Source organism: Macaca thibetana, chromosome 3, assembly GCF_024542745.1.
Source record: "Macaca thibetana thibetana isolate TM-01 chromosome 3, ASM2454274v1, whole genome shotgun sequence".
NCBI lineage: Eukaryota > Metazoa > Chordata > Mammalia > Primates > Cercopithecidae > Macaca > Macaca thibetana.
This window is the reverse complement of record NC_065580.1, coordinates 122,100,805-122,126,006: the sequence shown is the minus strand read 5'-3', so window position 1 is coordinate 122,126,006 and position 25,202 is coordinate 122,100,805. Positions and strand designations below refer to the sequence as shown.

At 39.4% G+C, this 25,202-nt stretch overlaps 1 protein-coding gene across 20 annotated transcripts in view; it reads left to right on the top strand.

Annotated features, from left to right (window-relative positions):
• Positions 1–25,202, top strand: part of LOC126951481 (calmodulin-1-like) — a 1,062,071-nt gene that overhangs the window by 1,014,471 nt on the left and 22,398 nt on the right. The window contains exon 1 of one of the 20 annotated variants that reach the window (XM_050785616.1): positions 23,155–23,160. The exons of the other annotated variants lie outside the window; for them this stretch is intronic. The gene's annotated coding sequence lies outside the window, so the exon portion shown is untranslated. Of the gene's footprint in view, positions 1–23,154; positions 23,161–25,202 lie in introns of those variants that run through there. 20 annotated transcript variants of the gene reach the window in all.

Genomic DNA, 25,202 nt, shown 5'->3' with positions numbered 1-25,202 from the left:
AGGAGACAGTTGCCCTGGCAAGTCTTTGCTTAGTGCAACTCATCCCCATACTAGTGTGACCCCAGACTCCTACAGCCTTAAACTTCCTAGATGCATCAATGCTGAGTTCCAATAAGAGTGGAAACTCCCACATGCAAAATACACGTCATAATCATGTATCAGTAGAACACATGGGCCTTAAGCTCACCTAGATAATTAACTGATTATCCTAATAAGAAACATACTATTTTATAACAGCTCACTGTTCTATAGGAATCAAATGATGTGATTTTAAATGTTATGCTTTGAATATTTGAGTTTGAATCCGCTCATTAATCACCCACAGTAAACTGATTCTTTACAGGTATTAATTCAGTTTTGTCTGTTGCTGTCAGATTATTAATGACACAAGCATAAAGTGTGTCATTATGGAACTTATTATCAGTATGAAATTTCTGCAAAGATTACAGAGATTTGGCTTGATAAGAGCAAACTAAGTCAAGAGTGATGGAGAATAATCATCTCAAATGTTTAAATTAAACAATCAGTCTTTTCAGCTGGAAATAAAGCCCTATTATCAGACGTGGACTACCTTTTGAAGAAGATGGATTCCACTTCAACTGCTTCCTCAGAGTTTGAGGCTGGGACCTGCCTTCTCCATGCCATTATCCTTTCCAGGTAAATTCTGTCATTTGCTGGCTTCAAGGAAGCACCACGCTCAGAGCCTTTCAGATGTCTTTGAAATCAAAGGTAAGGTTCTCTGATTTATTTTCCTCTTTTCTCCTTAAATAGCATTCAAGTGCTGCAGGAATTAAATAGTGCATGATTTCGCCTGGTGAATTTTAGGATATGTGAAATTAATCTTATAAAGCATGGCTTCAGTGTGTGTAACTGTTCTACTTTAGCTGCAACTTCAAGCACATAAGAATGAAAATGAATTACTGATGACAAAGCAATTACTCCAACTCTTGTAGTTCAAGTTAAGCTGAAATAAAAGTACTTCTGTTGCAATGAAATAATAAATGACTTGTTTACATATATAGGGAAGATCTGGGTGGAAACTTCTTTCCTATTTTTATTTTTACATGCATGAATTCAGTTTTCTCCTTAGGGTTCCAAGAAGATAAGGACTAGAAGAGGAAGCTATTGTCTGCTGAATCCCACTATTTCCCAGGCTCAGCAATCACGTGGGCCTTCTCACTGATCCCTGAACAGAGATATAGGTCTTCTCTAAGGTTCACACAGATTTTCTTAAGTGGTTGAGTTGATATCATACATCTCTGAACCATGTGTACTGTCTTTGTTTGTTTTTTACTGCTTTAACAGAATACCACAAACTGCATAATTTACGAATAAAATAAATCTAATTTTTATGATTCTAGAGGCCAGGAAGTCCGATAGCAAGGTGCCGGCATCTGGCAAGGCCTTCTTGCTGCATCATCCCATGGCAGAAGGTGAATGGGCAAGAGACAGCAAGAGAGCAGGAGGGCTGAACTCACTTCCATAATAAACCCACTCTCTCAAGAATGGGTACCCACTTCTGCTATAACAACATGAATCATTTCACAAGAGCAGAGCCGTCATGATCTAATCACCTCTTAAAGATCCCACCTTTCAACAATGTTGCTTTGGGGATTAAGTTTCCAACACATGAACGTTGGGGGACACAATTGAACCATGGCATGTCTAAAGATAGTTCTGTACCATCAAGAGGTAAGAATGTTCTAGGTATCCAGAAAGCCAATCCAAACATTTCCTTCATCTTGATAAAGTTGCAGAGGTCTGGCTGTTCAGTGTTCTCTGAAGAAGGACTTACATGCTGGGTCTTCCTTCCAGAACAGACTGAGCTACTCTGCAAATCTCAGCAAAGGCTGCACTAGAGAAATGTCTACCCACTTTTAGCACTCATGCCTCAATTATAGTCTCCCATATGAACCTCTGCAACAGAAGTTAAGATGACAGTGTTTATCCTCAGAAATCTGTGGAAGACAATATTGGCTTGCACACGCTGAAAGAAAGGGAAAAGTGGCTCCGATAATAGAACTGAGTATGTACACTCTAACAACCACCGCTCAGAGACAACGTAGACTCTGAATCTGTGTGCGTGAATCCTGTGAAGACCTAAGCTATTCACTTAGCAGCCACAGAGACCACCACTAGGAATGGGGCACTAGTCCGCAAGGGTGAGGACTCTTAGTGCATGAACTGGTCATATTCATTTCGGGGCTTCGACAAGCCTCTCCTGATGAGCCCTGAAGTAGCCTAAAATTACATGTAGCCTTTAGGGAATACCTCATTGTCTGAGAAGACATTGAAAAATTTCTAACATAGAGAAATGAAACAGTCTGTAATTATTAGGGACCCTGAGCCTATGGGTCCTGACCCTGACCCTGACTCCTCCATGCAGTAAGAGTCATATGAGGGCTGGATTGACTGAGTACATTAACTGTAAGTGATCACTGATTAGTCTCCTCCAAAGCAGACCATGGAAAGTCTTACCCAGACACAGCTATTTACAGAGGTGCTCAGTATATAGGAGGCTTCATTTGCATTGGAATTATAAACGTGACCCATATACATAAGTGCTCCAATCTCACCCTTCACCTCTCACTCCCACTGACTGCAAATTTTCCCCAGAATCTCCCTTTCAGATATAGCTAAATATTTCCAGAATAATTACATAGGCTACAAGAATATCCCCTAGAACCTAAACTTTACTTCTCCCCAAAACTTCTCCTCTAAACTACGCAAGCTGGAGAGAAGCTTTGGGTCACATAAAACAGGGCAATGCCCACATCCCCAGCTCTTGCTGCTGCATTTCTCCTCACAGCCCACCCGTTGCTGCCTACATCACTGTCAGCCTCCCCAGAGCGGCAACTGTGCTGCCAGCGGTTTAGTTCATGTTGTTGCCTTTTCACAGCACTCGCTGCAGTGGGACCTACTGTCCTTTCTGGCCCACTCTTGGGTGGGAGACAGGCTCACTGTTGTGCTTCTGAGCCCCTAGTGACATGGTTCTTATCTTTACATCACAGCTTCTCCCCCAGGATGCTGCATCGGTGGTTGCAAATTGGGGTTGGGGGGCAGGAATGCCTTCAGGTGAAACACAGACCTTCACTCCCGCCCACATCCAGGTGTGCTGCACTGGAGTCGTCCTGCATATGTGGCAATTCTTTTTTCTTTTCTTTTCTTTTTTGAGATGGGGTTTTGTTCTTGTCCCCCAGGCTGGAGCACAGTGGCACGATCTTGGCTCACTGCAACCTCCTCCTCCCAGGTTAAGCGATTCTCCTGCCTCAGCCTCCCGAGTAGCTGGGATTACAGATGCCCACCACCATACCCAGCTAATTTTGTATTTTTAGTAAAGATGGGGTTTTTCCATTCTGGTCAGGCTGGTCTTGAACTCCTGACCTCAGGTGATCCTCCTGCCTCAGCCTCCCAAAGTGCGGGGATTACAGGCATGAAACACCACTCCCAGCTGATTCTCTTGAAATCCCAGTGACATCCCTCTTATGTCAAGCGTCCTTCAGTGCCTTCAAGTCAGTCATGCAAGTAACGCCCATGGAGAGCCAGACACTGCTATAGACCATGAGGACAAAATGTTCACAAGGCCCCCAAGGTCCCTGCTCCACTCTAATGGAGGGAGGTAGACATATGTATGTAAACGTAACAGTAGGCAATATAACTTTGAAAATGTTTTTCCCAAACATGAATTATGGTAAGAAGAAGGACTAATGAAGATTTGGAAGGAGGGCGGAAGGCCTATCTGAGGAGCACAGCTAAAAGATTGGAATCAAATGCCACATGAAGATATGGGGCAAGAGCAGAGGAACTGCAGGTGCAAAGACCAAGAGAGAAATGAGATTTGTGCAACAGATGGCAAGAGAAGAGCAGGGAGGCCGAGTCCAAGGCACAGGGAGAAAGTCACAGGATGAGGAGAGACAGGTGGACAGGGCCCTGCAGGTGTGGTGAAGTGTGTGGATTTCCTTCTCATTGCAAAGGACTCTGGTGGATTTTAGGCTGATAGCAACTTGATCTGATTTTACTTTTAGAACATCACTGGCTTCTATGCAGAGAATGGACTGAAGGAAACCAGGAAAACCAGCTTTAGTTAGGAAAACGGTGCATTTAAGGATGACAGTGACCTGGCCCATGACTTCCTCCTCAATATCTGTGAGTTCTGAAGCAAGATCAAGTAGGCACACCCAACCCATGCCATACTGTGTCACCTTGCTTTCTCCTGTTCCTGACAAGGGGGATGCATTTACATTTTGGGCACAGTGGCCCTCATGGCCAAGTTCCATCCACACCTCTCAGCTCTCTGGATGAGAGTGTTCACACCCACCACATTGCACAGTCCTGGAAGAGGAAACTTCAGTGTTTTGGATTCCCATAGTGTGACCTAGAATGGCGGGGACAGCGCGTCTCCTTGGCATTGCTGCTGCATCCCCCTAGGGCAAGGGTACAGCCGTGGAAAGGTGGCTCTGGGCCTTCTGCAGCACAGGGCCCAGGTCTAAGGACAGTGCCAACCCAAACAAGGACTGCAATTTACTGTCATCTGCAGGATGTATTTTGAGGTTGAGGCATCCACTGTGCTGAAGGCCTGAATACCCATTAGATAGGTCCATCTCTGAGTAACAATTGAAGAGATGTTCTGATGCTCCTCAAAGAGATTCTGCATTCCATAAAAACGGAAGAATATGAATAGATACCTGTGTTAAGTATAATTGAATATTTCATGACATTAAAATCTTCTCTGAACATATTTTCTTATTTAAGATAATTGCCTTTCTGGAGCTCACCCTCTGCAAAATCTTTCATATCATCAGTCAAATATTACAAAAATGTTTTCTCCCAGAATTCATTTAGCAAGCATTGGACATAAACAGTGTCATCTTTATTTTACAGATGAAACAAGTGATGATTCAAAAAGATTAAGCAACAGAAGAATTTACTATGTAAGTCTAGACCTCCAAGGTGCACGGTTCTACCTTTATAGCATTTGGAGGCCTCAAAAGAGCTTACAAATCCAACAGCTCATCTCTAACTCTTCCCCATATTCCAAACCAGATCCCAAAGACTGAGAGAATAATGTCAAATCTCAGAGTAAAGACTATTGCTCTCCCTCCCAGTTCTTACTGTGCAGCTTAACAACTGCTCAGTTCCTTCCTGCCTTCACATACACACACACACACACACACACACCCCATGGCTACAGAGTGTGGTTTCTTTGTAATTTATTTTATTTATGTGGGAACCGAGTACTGTTACGTTTTGCCATTTTGAGAAGGATATATAAAGATATGCTCTGCATCTCAGAGTGGCTGGATTGGAGGGCAAGGTTAGAAATAGAGGTTAAAGTATGTGTGTTGCTGGAGGAAAAGCATATTTTTACGTTCCCTTTTTCTACTTGGCAAGCAGATGGCTGGAACCTTCTATGAGTGCCAGGAAGAAACAGCTGGCAAATCAAAACATACTGCAAGTGGTTAGAAGTGCTTATGAGCATTTGGAAGAAACAACAATTTTGAAAGAGGGGAAAAGTTCAAGCCATACTTAACATGCAGAGATGAGCTTGAAGCAGGAAGCTGGAATGCTACAGAAACTGAGCAGAGACAGGATCCAGCATGAATTGCCAACCCTCCTCAAAAGGTACCTGCCTCAGTAGGATGCGATGGCTATAATGCACCTGAAAGGAAAGGTAATTCAGAGAAAAGGAGGAAGAGAGTAGGAGAGGGAGAGAGACCAAGAGGACAGGGAGCGACCAACAGGAGATCAGTAGGAAAAGCGCAGAGTCAGAGAATCAGGGTGATGAGTGGGAAGAACAAAGGAGAAATGATTGAAGATGCCTCCCCACTCGAGGGGTCAGTTCGTCTCTGAATTCTGGAATTCTCACTTGTTTTCATATTCCTTTGACATGACTCTCCCTTTGAGCATTTAAAGCCAAACAGTTGGTCCCCAGCACCTCCTGGTTTTTTGCATAGAAAGAGAACATGATGTTGACAAACAGGACTGAATGCAAGGATCCTCAAAGCTTTTTCTGAATGGGGCTGACTCCTAATCTGAAGTTGTGAGCAAACAGGTAAAACACTTCCCAGGCTCACTCACACTCACAGCAGTTTCATGGGCAGGTACTCAGGATGGTGGGAACCTCCCACAATTCACAAGGGAGGAGTTCAAATTACTAGAGAAGTGTGCATTATGACTAGCATCAGATACGCTTGGAATCCTTGCACCAGGCTGTCTGTGTGTGTGACAATGGACTGGTCACTTATACTCTGGGAGCCTTGGTTGCCTCCTTTGGAATATGGGGATAACAATACCCACCTCATAGTCTGACATGGGAATCAAGTGAGATAAAACAATCAAATGATCAAACAAATGTTCTGCACACTTGGGGATGTTCCATTAATTTCAAAAACTATTTCACTGATGACCTTAGAAAATAGTCATGGGCCATGACAGTGATAAACCTGTAACAGATAATTACTACTTCACATTATTCTATGATTGACAGTTGCCATATATGGTCATTAGTATTTTCATTCATTTTTTTCCTATTTTTATATAAATAAATGTTTCCTTTTCTCTAATATATTCAGGATCTGAGAGTCATGAGGATTATGGATTTCAAAAAGGGTAGGTCAAACATCTAAAATGTTTATGTCGAAGGCTCTAAAAAATAGTATTACTACTTTGGATATTTTGATGAAATTTGACCAAGGCAGATAAGGTAATTCAAATATCTACTGCATAATCAGAAACTATTCAACAGCCTACGCAGAGAAATAATGTAAAATGACCAAACAAACATACAAGATGACTTGGGTTCCATATAATTGTCCAGTAAACTTGAGAAATATATTTACACTTTTGGTGCCTGAATAAGTTCATTTATAAAATATACATTAGGTGGACAAAAGATCTCTTCTAACTTAGGAAATTCCTTGCTGTATGTGGGACCTGAGGTTTCTTTGCTGATTAAATCCCAAGCAAATTTATGAAGGAAATCTGTTGTGTTTTCCAGCCTTGCTAGATTTCTTCCTTGACCTCTTCTCACTTCCAACCTCATCTGCGCTGCCTTCTGAAGACCTAAGCTTTCCCACTATGGCTCCCTCCAGAATTCTCTCTAGTCAGATTGGAGAAGGTCCTAAACTGAACCTTCCTCTGATCACATTAACTTTATTTAGACTCTTTCCCATTTGTTAAGTTTCCTATTAAGATTGTAGACAAGGCAGAGATGAGAATGAAGATGTAAGTGTTAAAGTGAGGGATCACTTGAAGGCAATCTGCACTGACCTGCCATCCACTGCTTGAAGTGCAGGTCCAGCCCAGAGGCCTTGGAGATCATTGGCCGACTCCACTGCTCCCAACATTTTAGTACCTCTGCAGCTTCAAGGACAACTTTTTGGAAGTAGAAATCGTTCGAGGAAAAGTCTATATTGTAAAAACCTAATACCTAATTATCATGAAAATTAATATATTTGATTTTCAGCCATCTGGCCTAACTTTTTTTTCTCTCTACATCCAAAAAAAAAAAAAAAAAAAAAAAAAAACCCCAGATTTTTTAATGGTTAGAAGGCTCTTCTTTATAACAAATTAGAGCTTATCTTCCACTATTTTTAATCTTTTGGTCCTAGATCTACCCACTGGAGCAGCTCTCTCTCCCAAACTGTTTTCTGCTTTAACATATACCACGTGTGCAACAGACTTTTCTGGGAGTAAAATTGCCATGATTATTAATGATGTACCCAAAATGACTGCACATTTGAGCCTCTCTACTAAAAGATCAGAGGTGATGTACGCACAGTTCCTAGCACAATAGCTTGTTTCACTCTTTAAGAAAACATGTTCATGCATTCTTCCATCCATCCTTTCATTAACATGTGTTTATTGATTGCCTCCTATGGGCAGGGACCATTCTAGTGCTAAGGATCATCATCAGTGGTCAAAACAAGCAAACAAACACACCAGCAAGTAAACTCTTGTCCTCGGGAAAGGAAAGTGATACCTTAAATATAGTATTGATTGTTCTCTACTTTGTAAAATACTTGTACAGTCTGTGCAAACAAATCTCTGAACTGTGGTTAGGGAGTGCTCTGGAGGGGCTTATGAAACAATGTTCACCTCTTTTTCTGTCTAATACTGTTTCAGATGGTGAAAATGCCTATCATGTTCCCCTTTGCCTTCTCCCACTTTCTATGTTTATTTCTCTTTGACTTGCCTTGAAAATCTCTCACTTTACTAGTTGTTCATGTTTAAGCCCACATTTTTGTCAGAATGAAAAATGAAGTTCATATGTTAGTGAAAGATTGGGAGAAATAAGAAAATCAAGTGTTTGAAGTTCTTTGGAAGCTGAAGAAAAGAGCCAGGAATGAGAGTGGGAGAAGAAAAAGGACAGTGGATTGGGTGACGTGAGTTAAATAAGGGTGGGAAAGAGTTTTGCTCTGGGCCAGTTCCCACCACACATCCAGCTGTGACATCATCCAGTCCTGGAGAGCTCTTAGACTGCGGTCTGATGAGTTAAGGATTCCGAAATGGGGGATTAAGCAGCTGTGAGTTGAGGTTTCTAGATGCTATCACCTTGGGCACCAAAGTAACAAGTGGTGATACAAGATCCAGCGTGAGTAAAAATGGGACTTTAGGTTACAACATTGTCAACATATGGGGAAAACCACTTATTAGCACAGTGCTTTGTGTGGATGACATGAACCACACAACACATACATTTCACCCCTTAACTGAAATAATAATTGGTAGGGGAAGGTGGAAGTAGAAGAACGATCACCTCATAAAAGCGTTTTATAGTCATTGGGCCTTAGGAGAACAAGAAGCCTACCATCTTGGGAACTACGGGAATTATTTGGTTGGGTCGGGGGAAGGATTATACTTTCATTAAGAAAAAGAAGTAAAATGAGCCATGTTTGAAGGTTTAAAGAGGTAGAGGGAAATAGCTCTCAGCCATCTTTCTTTCTTTCTTTTTTTTTTTTTTTGAGACGGAGTCTCACTCTGTCACCCAGGCTGGAGTGCACTGGCGCGACCTCAGCTCACTGCAAGCTCCGCCTCCCGGGTTCACGACATTCTCACGCCTCAGCCTCCGAGTAGCTGGGATTACAGGCGCCCGCCACCACGCCCGGCTAGTTTTTTTTTATTTTTAGTAGATACAGGGTTTCACCGTGTTAGCCAGGATGATCTCGATCTCCTGACCTCGTGATCCACCCGCCTCGGCCTCCCAAAGTGCTGGGATTACAGGCTTGAGCCACTGCGCCCGGCCGCTCTCAGCCATCTTTCTATGCCCGCTCCAGTCACAGTAGCAGCATACAGTGCATAGCATTAATGTTGGCTTTGCAGGAAAGGTGGGAGGAGGAGAGACACCAGTGGGGTTAATTACACACCACGTGGGGTTAATTGCACCACATATATAATTGCAAATCCAGACCCTCTCTGTTTCCGCAGGCTGAATTGCTCCCTGAAAGGGATGCTTTTAAGAGTCAGCAATGTTGGACAATTTATTTACAGTAATATAGGGATTCCAGATGGTGCAATGCAAAGGAATAGGAAGAAAATGAGCCATCGAAGACAGCCAGGTGCAATGATGCATGCCTGTAATCCCAGGCTTTTGGGAAGCCAAGGCAGAGAGATCACTTGAGCCCAAGAGTTCAAGACTAGCCTGGGAGTGATAGTGAGACCCTGTCTCTACAATTTTTTTTAATTAACCAGCATAGTGGCACATGCTTTTGGTACCAGCTACTTGAGATGCTGAGGTGGGAAGATCGTTTGAGCCCAGGGGGTTGAGGCTGCAATGAGCTGTGATCCTGCCACTGCACCATAGCCTGGGCAACAGAGCAAGACCCTGTCTCAAATTAAATTAAATTAAATTAAATTTAATTTAATTTAATAAATAAATAAAAACAATGTGGGCAGAAATGGATAATGTCAAGAAATGAAGTGTGGAGAGACTGACAGGTCTCTGTAGGTGCAAGTTCAACTTCAATGTGAATTTCATACAAAATCCCAGTTGTTGACACAGCATCAGAGGGCAGTATCCATTTGATGAAAAAAAGTTTGCAGCAGCAATATTTGTGTGAACAGTTTTAATTGTAGACAGCATAAGATACATTATTTATAGTTTAACTTTTAGCACCTTCCAAAATTAAATAGAATTTGTTTAGTCTCATCCAATTAACCCCCATCCCAAGAATCAAGAGCTTAATGTAGGGCTTTTATTTCCCCTGAGTGTAAAACCAAAGTGTCTGAGCTCATCTAAAGTGAGTTCGCTCTTGCTATGGGGACTAGAAATCCAGAACCTTGGAGTCATCCTCTGAAATCACTTACAATTTTGTTCTGTGTTTCTTGTTTCCTGTTATTTGCTTAGATTGACTTCTAGTAGCTACCTCCACCAGGACCAAGCTAGTGATAATTTACTAATAATCCAGTGTTGTTAGTTGCTAACAGATTGTGCATTGTAGGCCTCTAAGATATTGAGCTAAAAAACCATCAGAAAAGCAACTGAAACCAATTCTCCACTGACATATTCTTGCCCATAGCTATATCAACTGGCAATCTTTATGGTTTTAACAGTCACTCTACCCACTCATTTTCACCTTTTCCACATCCATTATTAGTTCTGAAGACAGAATAATCCTAATGTCTAGATCATCTCCATTTAACCTTCTCACATGCTATTGGGTGTCATGGTTATACCCCTGGTCTTCCCACTTTCTTCTGGAGCATGTCTGATGTGTCAGGACAGGGGAGACCGCACAATTTCACATCCTTCCTTTCAGCTCTCTGAACTCTGTGCTCTTTTCCTTGATGATAAAGCCAATCAACTTGCAGACTCACTTTCAGCTTCTGCTATTTGTCCCAAGATTACATCTTTCAAAAGTCTTTTTAATTTTAATGCATGTCTATCACTATGCTTTATTTCTCTCTCAGTTCCAGTTTCTTAATGCTTCTTTAAATATTCCAAATTCAACAGACATTTGTGTGATTGATTCGGGGTAATGGAAAAGCACAAAGATACGATTCTGAGAAATGTTTATTTTACAATGTGATCATATGTTATGATGGCCTTGGGCTTGCAAGTGGAAACTACAAGGGCATGGAACCTGACTACAGTACTAATAACAGCCCCAAGACCTCAGGCGTGGGGCAAAGCCTTTCAGGACTTAGTATCTTATCTGAAAAATGGGGGTAATGTTACTCAACTTCTTTTGGGGCTATGTGTGCTACACACAGCATCTAGCATAAGCCAGTGCTCATGAGCCACATGCACATTAGAAATTATATTATCTTAATTCCTTCCATTGGTTATATATTTTATATTGGCAATTTTCTCAACTTTCTTCTTTGAGGTTAAACACTATAAACCTATACACTTTATCCTCTGCTCATGCTAATTGCATATCTTTGTGGAATGCCTTCTGCTTTTCTCTTACTACCTAAATGAGTCATCCATCAAGGTTGCCCATGGGATTCGTATTGCAAAACCATATGAAGGTTTCTTAGCCTTCATCTCATTCACCCTACCAGCGGCATTTGACAGTGGATCAATCTTTCCTACCTGAAATTTTTGTTTCACTTGACAACTGGGACACCACTCTTTTTATTTTCCTCCACCTAGTTAACTGGGACTCTGCAATTAAGATTTTTCTCTAGTAAACTTTTACTTTTGCCTTCTTTTTTCGACAACTAAATTAATACTTTTGTTTATGTTAACCTCTTGAGTTTTTTGGTGTATATGAAATGTCAATAAATTTCATAAATTTAACAAATATATGTATTTATAACCACAATTATGGATAATTACTTCATACAGCTTTAATTAACAATGAGCCTTATTGACTTTGTCCCTGGACTTATTTGCTAATAGTAGGATAAATTCAGCATGATTACCAAGACATATAAAAACTTAGTATCAAAGCTATGCCAAAAAAATAAAAAAGAAAGAAAATACTCCAATTATTAAATCATGTTAAACACATGTGATCTTAGTTTATCATGGAACAACTGCTTTGGCCAAAATGAAACCAAAAAATATTTAAAGATTAAAAAATGATAATAATTTCAGGCTAAGATTGTAAGGATGGCATCAGATAAAAAATGTTTTTATTCCCATATTTAAGGATATATTGGTTTAAGAAATGCTGGCTGAGTATAACAAAGAAACACCAAAATTTCAGTGGCCAAACCCCATTACATCATATCAGTTTTTTAATTCATTTATAAGTCCATTATAGGTCCTCTTGGTCAACAGTCAGCTTTCTGTAGAGTAACTACAGAATCCAGTTTGTTTCCATCATGTGGATCTGTCATCTCCCATATGTGACATCTAAGATTTCTGAGCTCAAGAGCATCAAGACAAAAAAAAAAAAAAAAAGAAAGAAAGAAAGAAACATGGAAGTGATAGCAACATCAATTCTTGTTAAACCCAGTCCAAATCCATACCTAACTGCAAGAGCAGTCAGGACATGACTGCAGATGACCAAGATAAAAGAGTAGGCTGGGTGTGGTGGCTCACGCCTGTTATCCCAGCACTTTGGGAGGCCAAGGCACGTGGATCACCTGAGGTCAGGAGTTTGAGATCATCCTGGCGAATATATTGAAACTCTGTCTCTACTAAAAATACAAGAATTAGCCAGGCATAACGGTGACTGCCTGTAATCTCAGCTACTCAGTGTGTCATTTTGGGGGTCAAACACAGGAGGCTGAGGTAGGAGAATCGCTTGGGTAATAGAGCTAGACTCCGTCTCAAAAAAAAAAAAAAAGATAAAAGAGTATAGCCTTTGCAAACAGCTATGCAATATGCAATATCCTAATCTACCTCACATATCCGCAGCTACTTATGTTTACGTTCTTACCACACACAGAAATTTCCCATTCTTTCCCCATGTGAGAGAGTACACAGTTATACCCAGTCACTACATGGAGCTTAAGATCTAGAATTTCCAGGTGTTGTAGACTCTTCTCTACTGTTCCCAATGCAGGTCCTCGTGGTGTGATGACCTGTGAACCAATGTACACCAAAACATTGGTGTAGCAGGGAGAGGAATCCGAATGAAGATTCCATCGTAAAAGGAAAATAAATCAGAGACAGCATTACGGTATTTACAGTTGGCAGAATTATGATTTCCTGTGGGGCAGTTATGAGAAAGGCACTGTCCTGCGAATGGGAAGGGTCCCTGACAAGGCTCTGATCCTGCCTTCTGAAGGAACCCTCGTATCCGTTGTCCTCTTGACTCCCATCCCTGGAAAGTTCTCCTTCAGCCAGCTATCCTACATGGGCTCATCTGAAGGGGCAGCAAGAAGGGCACCCTCACTTGGGGATGCAAGGTTTTCACAACCCACTTCCTGGTGGTGGAGAGAGGATGCAGAATTGTTTTGAACCTCAAATAATAAATTATTTTGCTTGCCTTACTTGTGTAGAGGCTCCTGGATCTTATTATTATTATTATTATTATTATTATTATTATTATTATTGTAAGTTCATGTCCACAGGAATGAGGATTCTTTAGCAACACAATTTTCTCAAACACTTTGTGAGTTTCTGATTCATTTGCTTGTAGTTGGTATTAATTTTATGTACCAGTAAACATCATTACTATTTTTGCTTTGTTTTTTTCTAAACATAGCCTCAGATCTACTTTTTTCTGCCCTTCTCTCTCTCTCTGTCTGTTCATCTCTATCTCTGTCTCTCTTTATCCTAAATAGTATTCACCTTAAAGGCATCTAAAAAATATACTTGAAAGGAAATAACACACCCGTATTCTAATCTCTGCTATAAGATTCAGTTTTTTAAACCAAGATTTTCTTTTTTGTCACTCAAAGCCTTTAGTCTTTATCTTATGAATAGGATTCCAGAAACAGTTAACCTTTCCAGTATATAGCCCCTTGATCTTTGGACCCCTCATTTTCTTTGATCTCTGCTTGGCATGCCATCTATTTTTGTCTAAACTTTTTCTTTTTTACAATTCTATGCTAAGGGGACCTAACAATAGTCAAAGTGCATGCACTGGCTCTTTCCCACCCCTTCACTTAAGGCTGCAAGTTTATCAGGCATAGGGTCCACTTGCCAAGTTATTGCAGGCTACAGCTTAACCAAATATGCTTCCACTGCACCACATTGTTCATTGAGGTTCCAACCTATGAAGTCATTTGAGCTCAATGCTAAACATAGATTTGCTAGGACAATGCCAAAGACTTTAGTTCTATGCTAAAGCAGAAACACACTACAAAGTGTCATTTTCTAATTTAGTTAAAGTATTAAAATGACCCCCAAAATGTATTGGTGTATACAGAAATGGAGAGTAGATACAAAGTGTGTGCTTGTGTTAGATTCCTACGGCTGCTGTAGTAAATTATTGCATACTTACTAGCTTATAATGACACAGATTTGTTAGCTTATAGTTGTAGGAGTCAAAAGCCCAAAATAGGTCTCACTGGGCTAAAATCACTGTGTCAGCAGGGCTATATTCCCTCTGAAGTCTTCAGGGAAAATGGTCAATGCCTTTTTTAGCTTCCCGAGGCTGCCTACATTTCTTGACTTGTGGCCTCTGTTCCATCATCAAGGCCATCAGTAGACAGTTGAGTCTTTCTTACTCACTCTGATTCGGTCACTTCTGTCTCCGTCTTCCGCTACAATAACTCTCATGATTAAATTGGATCTAATTAGATAATCCAGGACAATCTCCACACCACAGTATCAGCAAATTAGCAATCTTGAGTGCCTCTGCAACCTTTACTCTGCTTTCTCATGCAACCTGACATATTCACAGATTCTAAAAATTAGAATGTGAACGTCATTTAGAAGGGAGGGACATTATTCCATCTAGTGGCAAAAAGAAGTCTCTATCAACTTTTGTCCCCCTACCCCGTTTTCTGTATGTGATTTTCCGTTTTACCGTGAGTGTCCCAGTAAGAAGAGAAATGCTGAGATTGAGCGGTTTCCATAAGCCATATCTGGAAGTGAAGCAAGTCATTTTTGGGCAGATTCATTGGCTAGAACTCAGTCACAAAAAGGCAATTAACAAACTCTTATAGAGGCTTGAATAGTTAATCTCACTATTTTCATGAATAGAATAGCACACATATGTAGTGAACAGCCAGTTAGGCCGTGTCACATGAGTCAAGGTATTGATGTACAGAAGCTGAAGATAACAGAAGAGCACAATGTAGTATAAAATATTAATGTAATAAAATCAAGGCTTCTAAATATATTGCTATGCTTACCTCACATTGTAATATGATAGGAAAAGGTCATGAAGATATTTTTATTTCAACCATGCAAAGGTTCAAAGGTTTCTTCATTACAAACTACTGGGAAGAGGCATGAGACATAGAGATGAGTTAGTAATCTTCCTTTTACAGGATCCTGTCTTCTCTTTTGAAATTACATCACTTTTTCTGCTATAATATGTGGGCCATCAGTCACATATGTAGCAGACATTTTTAAATTTTAAAAACTTCTTTTAATGTGTGTCTGTAAGTTATGTAAAATGTGAGAAATAAACGGCATTTTGTAAACAGTTATTTGGAAATATTTTCATTGTATGTGGCTTTGTTGCCAAATGACATGTGAAAACTACAAAAATACTAATATTTTCACACTAAATAACTTGAAAACAGTATTTTCTAACTTGTTTAAAATTCTCCCAAGTAGAAAAACTTTTATTCGAATTTTAACTTGCTTGTTAACCCCTCCCCCTGGACATATTATTGCCCAGATGCCACCTTATAAGAATCATCCTCCTCTTGTAAACCATCTAAATGCCCCCACTTTAAAGGCATAGAATGGCAAATTGGATTAAAAAAAAGCCCTACCATATTTTTCTTCAAGCGACCCATTTCACATGTAATTACATGTAAAGGGATGGAGAAAGATTTATGGTGACAGAAAACAAAAAAAGAACAGGGGTCACTAATCTGATGTCAGATAAAAGACTTTAAATCAACAACCGCAAACAAACAAAATACAAAGAAAGGCACTTTACACAATGGTAAAATGTTCAACAAGAAGACTTAACTACCCTAAATATATATTTACCCAATATTGACACACCAAGATTCACAAAACAAGTACTTCTAGACCTATGAAAAAACTTGGACAGCCGCACAATAATAGTGGATGACTTTAACACTCCACTGACAGCACTAGACAAATCATCAAGGCAAAAATTTTATAAAGGCCAGGCATGGTGGCTCATACCTGTAATCCCAGCACTTTAAAGGCCGAGGCAGGGGGACCATGAGGTCAGGAGATCGAGACCATCATAGCCAACATGGTGAAACCCTGTCTCTACTAAAAATACAAAAAATTAGCCAGGTGTGGTGGCAGGCACCTGTAGTCCCAGCTACTCCGGAGGCTGAAGCAGGAGAATGGCATGAACTCGGGAGGCGGAGCTTGCAGTGAGCCCAGATTGTGCCACGGCACTCCAGCCTGGGTGACAGAGCGAGACTCTGTCTCAAAAATAAATAAATAAATAAATAAATAATTCATAAAAATATTCTGGCTTTAAATTTGACACTTGATCAACTAGACCTAATAGACATCTATAGAATGCTCCACCCAACAACCAGAGAATATTCATTCTTCTCATCTGCACTTGAAGCATACCCTAAGATTGACCATATGCTCGGCTATAAGGTGAAGTGTCAACAAATTCAAAAAAATCAAAACTATTCCAAGCATACTTTCATAACACAGTGAAATACAAATAGAAATCAATACTTAGAAGATATCTCAAAACAACAAAATTACATGGAAATCAAACAACCTATTTCCAAATGACTTTTGGGTAAACAGTAACATTAAGGTAGAAATTTTTTAAATTCCTTGAAATTAATGAAAACCGACACAGAACATTCCAAAACCCATGAAGTGGTGCAAAAGCAGTTGTTTAGAGAAAAGTTTATAGTGTTAAATGACTACATCAAGAAGTGAAAACAATCTCAAATTAACATCCAACATTACACCTAGAAGAACTAGAAAAACAAGAACCAACTAACCCCAAAGGCAGCAGAATAAAAGAAATAACTAAAATCAGAGCAGAACTGAATGAAATTGAGACCCAAAAATCCATACAAAAAATCAACAAAATAAAAAGCTGTTTCCTTGAAAGGATAAACAAGATCGATAGACTGCTAGGTATATTAGCAAAGAAAAAACGAGAAGAGATTCAAATAAGCACAAACAGAAATGACAAAGGCAATATTACAACTGACCCACAGACATACAAAAGATCCTCAGAGACTATTGTGAACACCTGTATGAACATCAGCTAGAAAATCTAGAGAAAGTGGATAAATTCCTGGAAACACACCAACTCTCAAATTGAACCAGGAAGAAATTGAAACCCTGAAAAGACCAATAATGAGTTCTACAGTTGAATCAGTAACATAAAAAACCTACCAACCAAAAAGGTCCTCGACCAGACAGATTCAAAGCTGAATTCCACCAGACATACAAAGATCAATCCTATTGAAACTATTTCAAACAATCAAGGAAGAGGAATTCCTCTCTAATTCATTTTATGAAGCTAATATCGTGCTGATGCCAAAACCTGGCAGACATAATGAAAAAAGAAAACTTCAGGCCGATAACCTTGATGAACATAGATGTGAAAATCCTCAAGAAAGCACTAGTAAACTGAATTCAGAAGGACATCAAAAATTTAATTCACCATTATCAAGTAGGCCTTATTCCTGGAGTGCAGAGATAGTTCAGCATACACAAGTCAATGAATGTGATGCATCACATAAACAGAATTTAAAACGAACACCATACAATCATCTAAATAGGTGTAAAAAAGCTTTCAATAAAATTCAGCATCCCTTCATGATAAAAACCCTCAACAAACTAGATGTCAAAAGAATATATCAAAATATTAAGAACCATCTATGACAAACCTACGGCCAACATCATACTGAACAGGAAAATGCTGAAGCCATTTCCCTTGAAAATTGGAATGAGACAAAGATACCCAATATTTTCCACTCTTATTCAACATAGTACTGGAAGTCCTAGTCAGAGCAACCGGCAAGAAAAAGTAAAAATCAAGCTAACTCTCTTCACTGATGATACAATTTTATACCAAAAACAAACAAACAAAAAACAAAAAAACAAAAACAAAAACCTAAAGACTCGCCAAAAATCTCCTGGAAGTGATAAACGACTTCCATATGTTTCTGGATACAAAATCAATGTACAAAAATCAGTAGCATTTCTATACAACAGTAACATTCAAGCTGAGAGCCAAATCGAGAATGCACTCTGATTTATAATAGTCACCAAAAAAATGCTACCTAGGAATCATATAAGCAAGAGGTGAAAGAGTTCTAAAAGGAGAATTATACAACAATGCTGAAAGATATAATAGAGGATACAAACAGAAAAATATTCCATGTTCATGGATTAGAAGAATCAATATTGTTAAAATGTACATACTATCCAAAGCAATGTACAGATTCAATGCCATTCCTATCAAACTACCAACATCATTTTTCACAGTATTAGAAAAGCTATTCTAAAATTCACATGGAATCAAAAAGAGCCCAAACAGCCAAAGCAAACCTAAGCAAAAAGAGCAAAATTGGAGACATGACATTACCTAACTTCAAAATATACTACAAAGCTACACTAGCCAAATTATCATGGTACTAGTACAAAAACAGACATGTAGACCAATGGAACAGGCTAGAGAACCCAGAAATAAAGCTACACACCTACAAATATTGGATCTTCAACAAACTCAACAAAAATAAACAGTAGGAAAAAAATTTTCTATTCAACAAATGTTGCTGGGATCCCTGGCTAGTCATGTGCAGAAGACTGAAACTGGACGCTTATCTATCATAATATACAAAAATTCATTCAAGATGAACTAAAAAAAGACTTAAATGTAAGACATCAAACTATAAAAATTCTAGAAAACCTAGGAAATACCCTTTTCTACATTGTCCTTGGCAAAGAATTTATGGCTAAGTCCTCAAAAGCAACTGCATGCAACAAAAACAGAACAAAAAACAAGTGGGGCCAAATTAAATTAAAGAGCTTCTGCACAGCAACAGAAACTATCAACAGTGTAAACAGACAACCTATAGAATGAGAGAATATATTTGCAAACTATGTATTCAACATATATCTACTATTAAGGAGCTATAAGGAATATAAACAAATGAATAAGCAATAAACAAACCCATCAAAAAGTGGGCAAGGAACACGAACAGACATTTCTCAAAAGAAGACATACATGTGGCCAACGAGCATATGAAAAAAATGCTTAACATCACTAATCATTAGAGAAATGAAATCAAAACCACAATGAGATACCATCTCACACCAATCAGAATTATTATTAGTAAAAAGTAAAAAAATAACAGATGTTGGTGTGGCTATGGAGAAAAGGGAACACTTATACACTCTTGGTGGGAACGTAAACTAGTTCAGCTACTGTGGAAAGCAGCTTAGAGGTTTCTCAAAGAACTAAAAGTAGAACTACTACTGGACTCAACAATCCCATTACCATCAACAGTGGATAGGATAAAGAAAATATGTGCATATATACCATGGAATACTATGCAGCCATGAAAAATAAAATCATGTTCTTTGCAGCAACATGGACGCAGCTGGAAGTCATTATTCTAAGCAAATTAGCATAGAAACAGAAAACCATGTAACCACATATTCTCACTTATAAGTGGGAGCTAAACATGGGTACTCATGGACAAAAAGATAATAACAATAGACACTGGGGGATACAAGGGGTGGGGAGGGAGGGAGACAGAGAACAAGGGTTGAAAAACTAGCTGTGGAGTACTGTGCTCACTACCTGGGTGGCAGGTTCAATCATATCCCAAACCTCAGCATCGTGCAATATACCCTTGCATAAACCTTCACATGTACCCTCTGAATGTAAAGTAAAAGTTGACAAAGCTATTAAAAAGTAAACCATTTTGCCTATGTTGCAATGAAGTAGTGTCAGAATAGTGTTATCACTATTTACTATCACTAGTAAATTATTTTACTAGCTAAATTGTATCAAAAGTTTGTGTAATTGGTGAAAGAGATGATACGTCTTTGGAATATCACACTTAATTGAATTAAATAGCAAAGTGAAAGGTATGTACCAATTTTATAGGTGTTAAAATATAGAACCAAATAATGATGTGCATCTTAAAGTATAAATATGGTAATACACAGAGTCAACCACGTATGTCTTCCATTTATAGCTGCATATTACTGTGAGGTTTCCTCTTTAGATATGACAGCCACTAATTTTAATCAATGAAATAAAGCAAACTTAGAATAAAACCTTCAATTTGCTACATTACAAAGTGTTACAGCAAGATTTTAAAGTATAATGTGTTCAATCATGCTGTGACAGAATATAATAATAATAATGCTAATAATACTAATGGATTTTGTACAATTAGTAAGCATAATATATTTAAGAGTATATTGAAATATTGTTCACTTTGCCTTTTAAACAAATTCCATTTTGTTTTATTTCTATAAATCACATAATAGATTATTGTATGAATGCATAATTTTATGTAAAAACGGTCACTAAATAAAATGGTTTAAATTTTTAAATGAATAAATAAAAATATGTTGTGGAAAATATGTTTGAAAAGATTTCTATCAAAATGATTTCCTCAATAAAAACTATTGTGAGTTCATGGGCCTGCTCTCTTGGGCTGGGTTTGCAGGTCTCCATGGCTTGCCTGCACCTGTCTGTCCCTCCCCACCTTAGTTTGGGATTTAGAAATCCACTGTACTGAACTGCTTGTATTCAAGTGTACCATGATCTTCCTCTGACCTGTCCCTCTGGCATGGAACTTTTCCCTTTTTGTTCACAAGTTAAGTATTTTCTTCTTTAAAAAGAAAATTAGTGCAGATGTCACCACACTGTGTCCTGTTTACCTGTATGGCTTCCATCATCACACTTTTCTGTTGGCATGTCCACTTGTTGCCCTCAGACTCTGGACTCTCCCAGGATAGTGGACATGGCTGAATTATCTTTAAACTCCTAAAGTGTGTAGCTTGTGGCTCTTAAAAAGTCATTCATTAAATGAAAAGAAGAAAAATGAAAAAAAAAAAAAACCAAAAAATTCCATTTATTGACTTTCTGATATAATCCAGGAACTGGATTATGCTACTTATATATCCACTCATCAGGTTAATCCTCAATCTATCCTGGTGAGGAGATATACTCTGAGAAGTTGAACAAATGTTCTGTGATTAAAGGATTAGTGAATGTCAGAGACAGAAAAACAGAAGCATGCCAATGTTCTCTGTGTTTTATGCCAATTCACAAGTGAATAGATATATAAATGGATGATATGTGCCTAATTCTGATATTTGGTCATGTATATTTTATTAAAAGATGAGATCGGGTGTCTAATTTCTGCATTTTTACCAATACTTTGATCTATGATAAAAAATATACAGGGTACTTATGTTTTGACAAAAATTAAAATTTTATCATCCAGTTTCAAACACACAAAGAAGTTTTTTTTTTTGTTTTATGTTTTTTGTTTTCTGAAAAAAGCACATACAACTATCTTTGGAGATATTTCTTTCTGGTCATATCTCCAAACCGCAGTGGAGCTGTCTCTGTCATGTCTGCTGAATGTTGACAATGTCTTGGAAGGGGTTCTCTTCATCTGAAAGTCTCCTGAGTATGGTAGCCCAAGAATTCTCATTTATTTCCCAACAAATAATCCCCAAGGAACATGTCTAAAAGCAACATGCCCACCATTCTGTGGATGAAGACATTTTGGACATCCTACTATTATTCAGTTAATTAGACACACTGGGTCAATTAATAGTTTTTCTCCTCCGCATCTCTCCTGAGTTGCAAATGTCAAGCTGGACCCACCTGTCCCTCCCACAGAGCACGGCGGGTTTCCACACGCTGAGGAGGACGCCCACTGAACTGGGCATCCCCACTCCTTCCTTTCTCCCAGGCAAGGTGCCTATGAAAGAGGTGACTCTCAGTGTGGCTACAGATCCTATTCCACTCAGAAACCTAGCCAGAAACATAATCTTTACTCAAAGCTGCTTAAAGTATAGTAATCTATTCATCAACTTAATTGTCCAGTCCATTATTAAAGCCCCTTGATATATTAAATTCTGTACTAGGAGCTAGGGCTTGATATATGAGTGAGACATCCTCCCTCCTTTCAAAAAGCTTATAGACAAATAGAAAGATGGACACATAAACAAATAACATCTTATCAAGTGTGCTCACAGTCATGGCAGCGCGATGGGGGTGTGAATGGACAGCCTGCTTTAAGCTGCCCAAGTTAGGGGAGAGTTCACAGAGGGTGAAGGATGAGAAGAGCCCACAAAACACAAAAGGAATGACCCTTTATCAAAGCACAGAGGGAGAAGGAGCATAGAATGTTTAGAAACAGACTATTTGCTTTAAGACAGAAGCTCCGCGCCATGCATGATGGTGAAGTGGCTACGTTGTCTGGGGTACAAACCTGGGGTTCATCGCCTGGCACCAGGCAGATTTAGGACAGGGACACACACGAGGAGTTTAGGAGTGGAGGTTTAATAGTCGAAAGAAAGAGAAAAAAAAGAGAAAGGAAAACAGCAGAGAGGAAAAAGTCTGGTCGGCTGTGAATGTGCTGGATTTTTTAGTCTGGCTTGGGGAGGCGGTGTCTGATTTACATATGGCTCACAGATTGATTCGATCAGGTATGACGTTTACATGATGCGCAGGAAAGGCTGGGGACCCCACCCTAATCTTATTATGCAAATGAGCTTTCCAGTTGACGGGGCCATCTTGTCTTCTCCTTATTATACACGTGGCTGACGAAGAGAAGGGAAGATGGAGCCGCCATCTTGAACATGATTGGCATAACTGTCAGCATATACGTTCTGCAGCTCGATTTTACAGGCTGCTCTTTGTTAGAAGGAGAATAATTTGGGGCTGCTTTTCATTAAAAGGAAAACTTTACTGAGGACTTCCTACCCTCACTATCTGCCTGAGTAATTTCTTCTTAACTACAGTATCATTGGGACCTGGCAGTAGGTAAGGTAGGAAAGTAGAGGGCATTGAATGTCATTCTTAAAAATGTTGACTGTGTCTCTTTGGGAAATAGAGTCACTAAAGAATGCAAAGAATGAAAATAATGCAATCACCTTCTCATTTAGAAAGCTATTTTAGGCCGGGGGTGGTGGCTCATGCCTGTAATCCCAGCACTTTGGGAGGCCGAGGCAGGCAGATCACCTGAGGTCAGGAGTTCAAGACCAACCTGGCTAACATGGTGAAACCCTGTCTCCACTAAAAATACGAAAAAAATTATCTGGGTGTGGTGGCAGGCACCTGTAATCCCAGCTACTCGGGAGACTGAGGCAGGAGAATGGCTTGAACCCGGGAGGTGGAGGTGGAGGTGAGCTGATATAGCGCTATTGCACTGCAGCCTGGGCAACAAGAGTGAAACTCCATCTCAAAAAAAGAAAAAAAAAAGCTATCTTTTGAAGGTGGGAGGTAGAGTTGGAGACAATGTCATGGATCTGAACTGAGGCAACAGAAATGTTGATAGACAATGAGTGGAAAAACTGCAATGGCATTAACAGGGCTTATTTGCTTATTGGTTATAGAAGAATAAGCTTTAAAAAGAAGGGCTAGAAAATGATGCCCAGACCTCTTGCTTGGATGAAAGGTTTGAAAGGATCCGCCAATGGTAGAAAAAGAAGGAAGGTTTGCAGTGGAGTGGGCGAGGTGGGGAGAAAGAGACTGAAGAGCAATTTGGACATGGTAACATGCTTATGGAGCATTCAGGTGGAGATTTGTAATTGAAGATTGATTTATGGGACTGCACCTCAGTAAAGAGATCTGAGCTGGACATAAGTGGATTACTAATTTGTAATCATCCTCACTGAATTTTCTTTCAAGAATGATGATTGATTATGCTTAGTTTTTCATACAATTTAACACAACTTATTATGCGTATCTCATAGCGCCCCATCTGTGCCCTCTGCCACTGCAACAACTGGGCCATTCATTTCAAGGCTCTGTGTCAACTGCTTTGCCCATCTTCCCCAGAGCACTTCTCAGATAGGTCAGTCATGTAAATGTGTGTGCCTGATTATCTTTCAACTGCCTCTTTCCTTCTGCTTTCTTGGCCCATTGAGGTAGCTCCCATTGGTCAGGCATAAATCCATAGCTTATCCTGTTTCCTTTTTTTCATTCTGGAAAAGCCTCTTGGCATGTTTCAAAAATTGTGACTCATAGTGAAAAAGGGTTTTGTTTTGTTAGTTTTGTTTTGTTTTGAAGAGACACTGTCTTTTGAGTTTATCAAACTTGATTCTGTTTTCCATCCCTTAACATGTATGGGGCATGTAAAGAGTAAAAGAGAACAAGGAAACACTCATGAATCTTGACAGTACCTGTGATATGGTCTGTATATTTGGCCCTGACCAGCTCTCATGTTGAATTGTTATCCCCATTGCTGGAGGTGGGCCTGGTGGGAGGTGTTTGGATCATGGGGGCGGATCCCTCACAGCATCCCTTCCACTCTCTTTGTGATAGTGAGTTCTCAAGAGATCTGATCATGTAACAGTGTGTGGGACCTCCCCTCCACACTCACTCTCTTGCTCCTGCTTTCGCCATGTGGCACACCTGCTCCCCTTTTGCCTTCTGTCATGATTATAAACTTCCTGAGGCCTCCCCAGAAGCTGAGAGGATGCCGGCACCATGTTTCCTGTAAATCTTGCAGAAGTGTGAGCCAATTAAACCTATTTTCTTTATAAATTACCTAGTCTCAAGTATTTCTTTATAAAAATGCAAGAACAGTCTAATACATCCTGCAATAGCTGAAACCTATAAACACAGAGAGTCAAGTTTATGTAACTTGGATCCAGTTACTTTTACAGTGTAGAGCAGCCAATTTGAGAAGTGATTTCAGGAGCAGACAGTTGGATTCAGACTGTCACTATTGAGCTTTCCTACACAGATACAAATGCCCCTGATGCTTACATCTTTCAGACTAAAAGGCTACTCAGTATGACTCATGAAAGGACATTAACTAGTACCTCTGCCTTACACTTGGTCTTTGGACCACTGCAATTCAAAATAATCATTTATTCTCCTCTTCAGCTCATCAATAATTAGCACATCCCTTCAAGTTATGTATATAAAAAAGAGAATGATTATATAAAACCAAAGCAGAACTGTGCCCTTTAATGCCATTCTGATTAAACCTTTCTTTCTGGG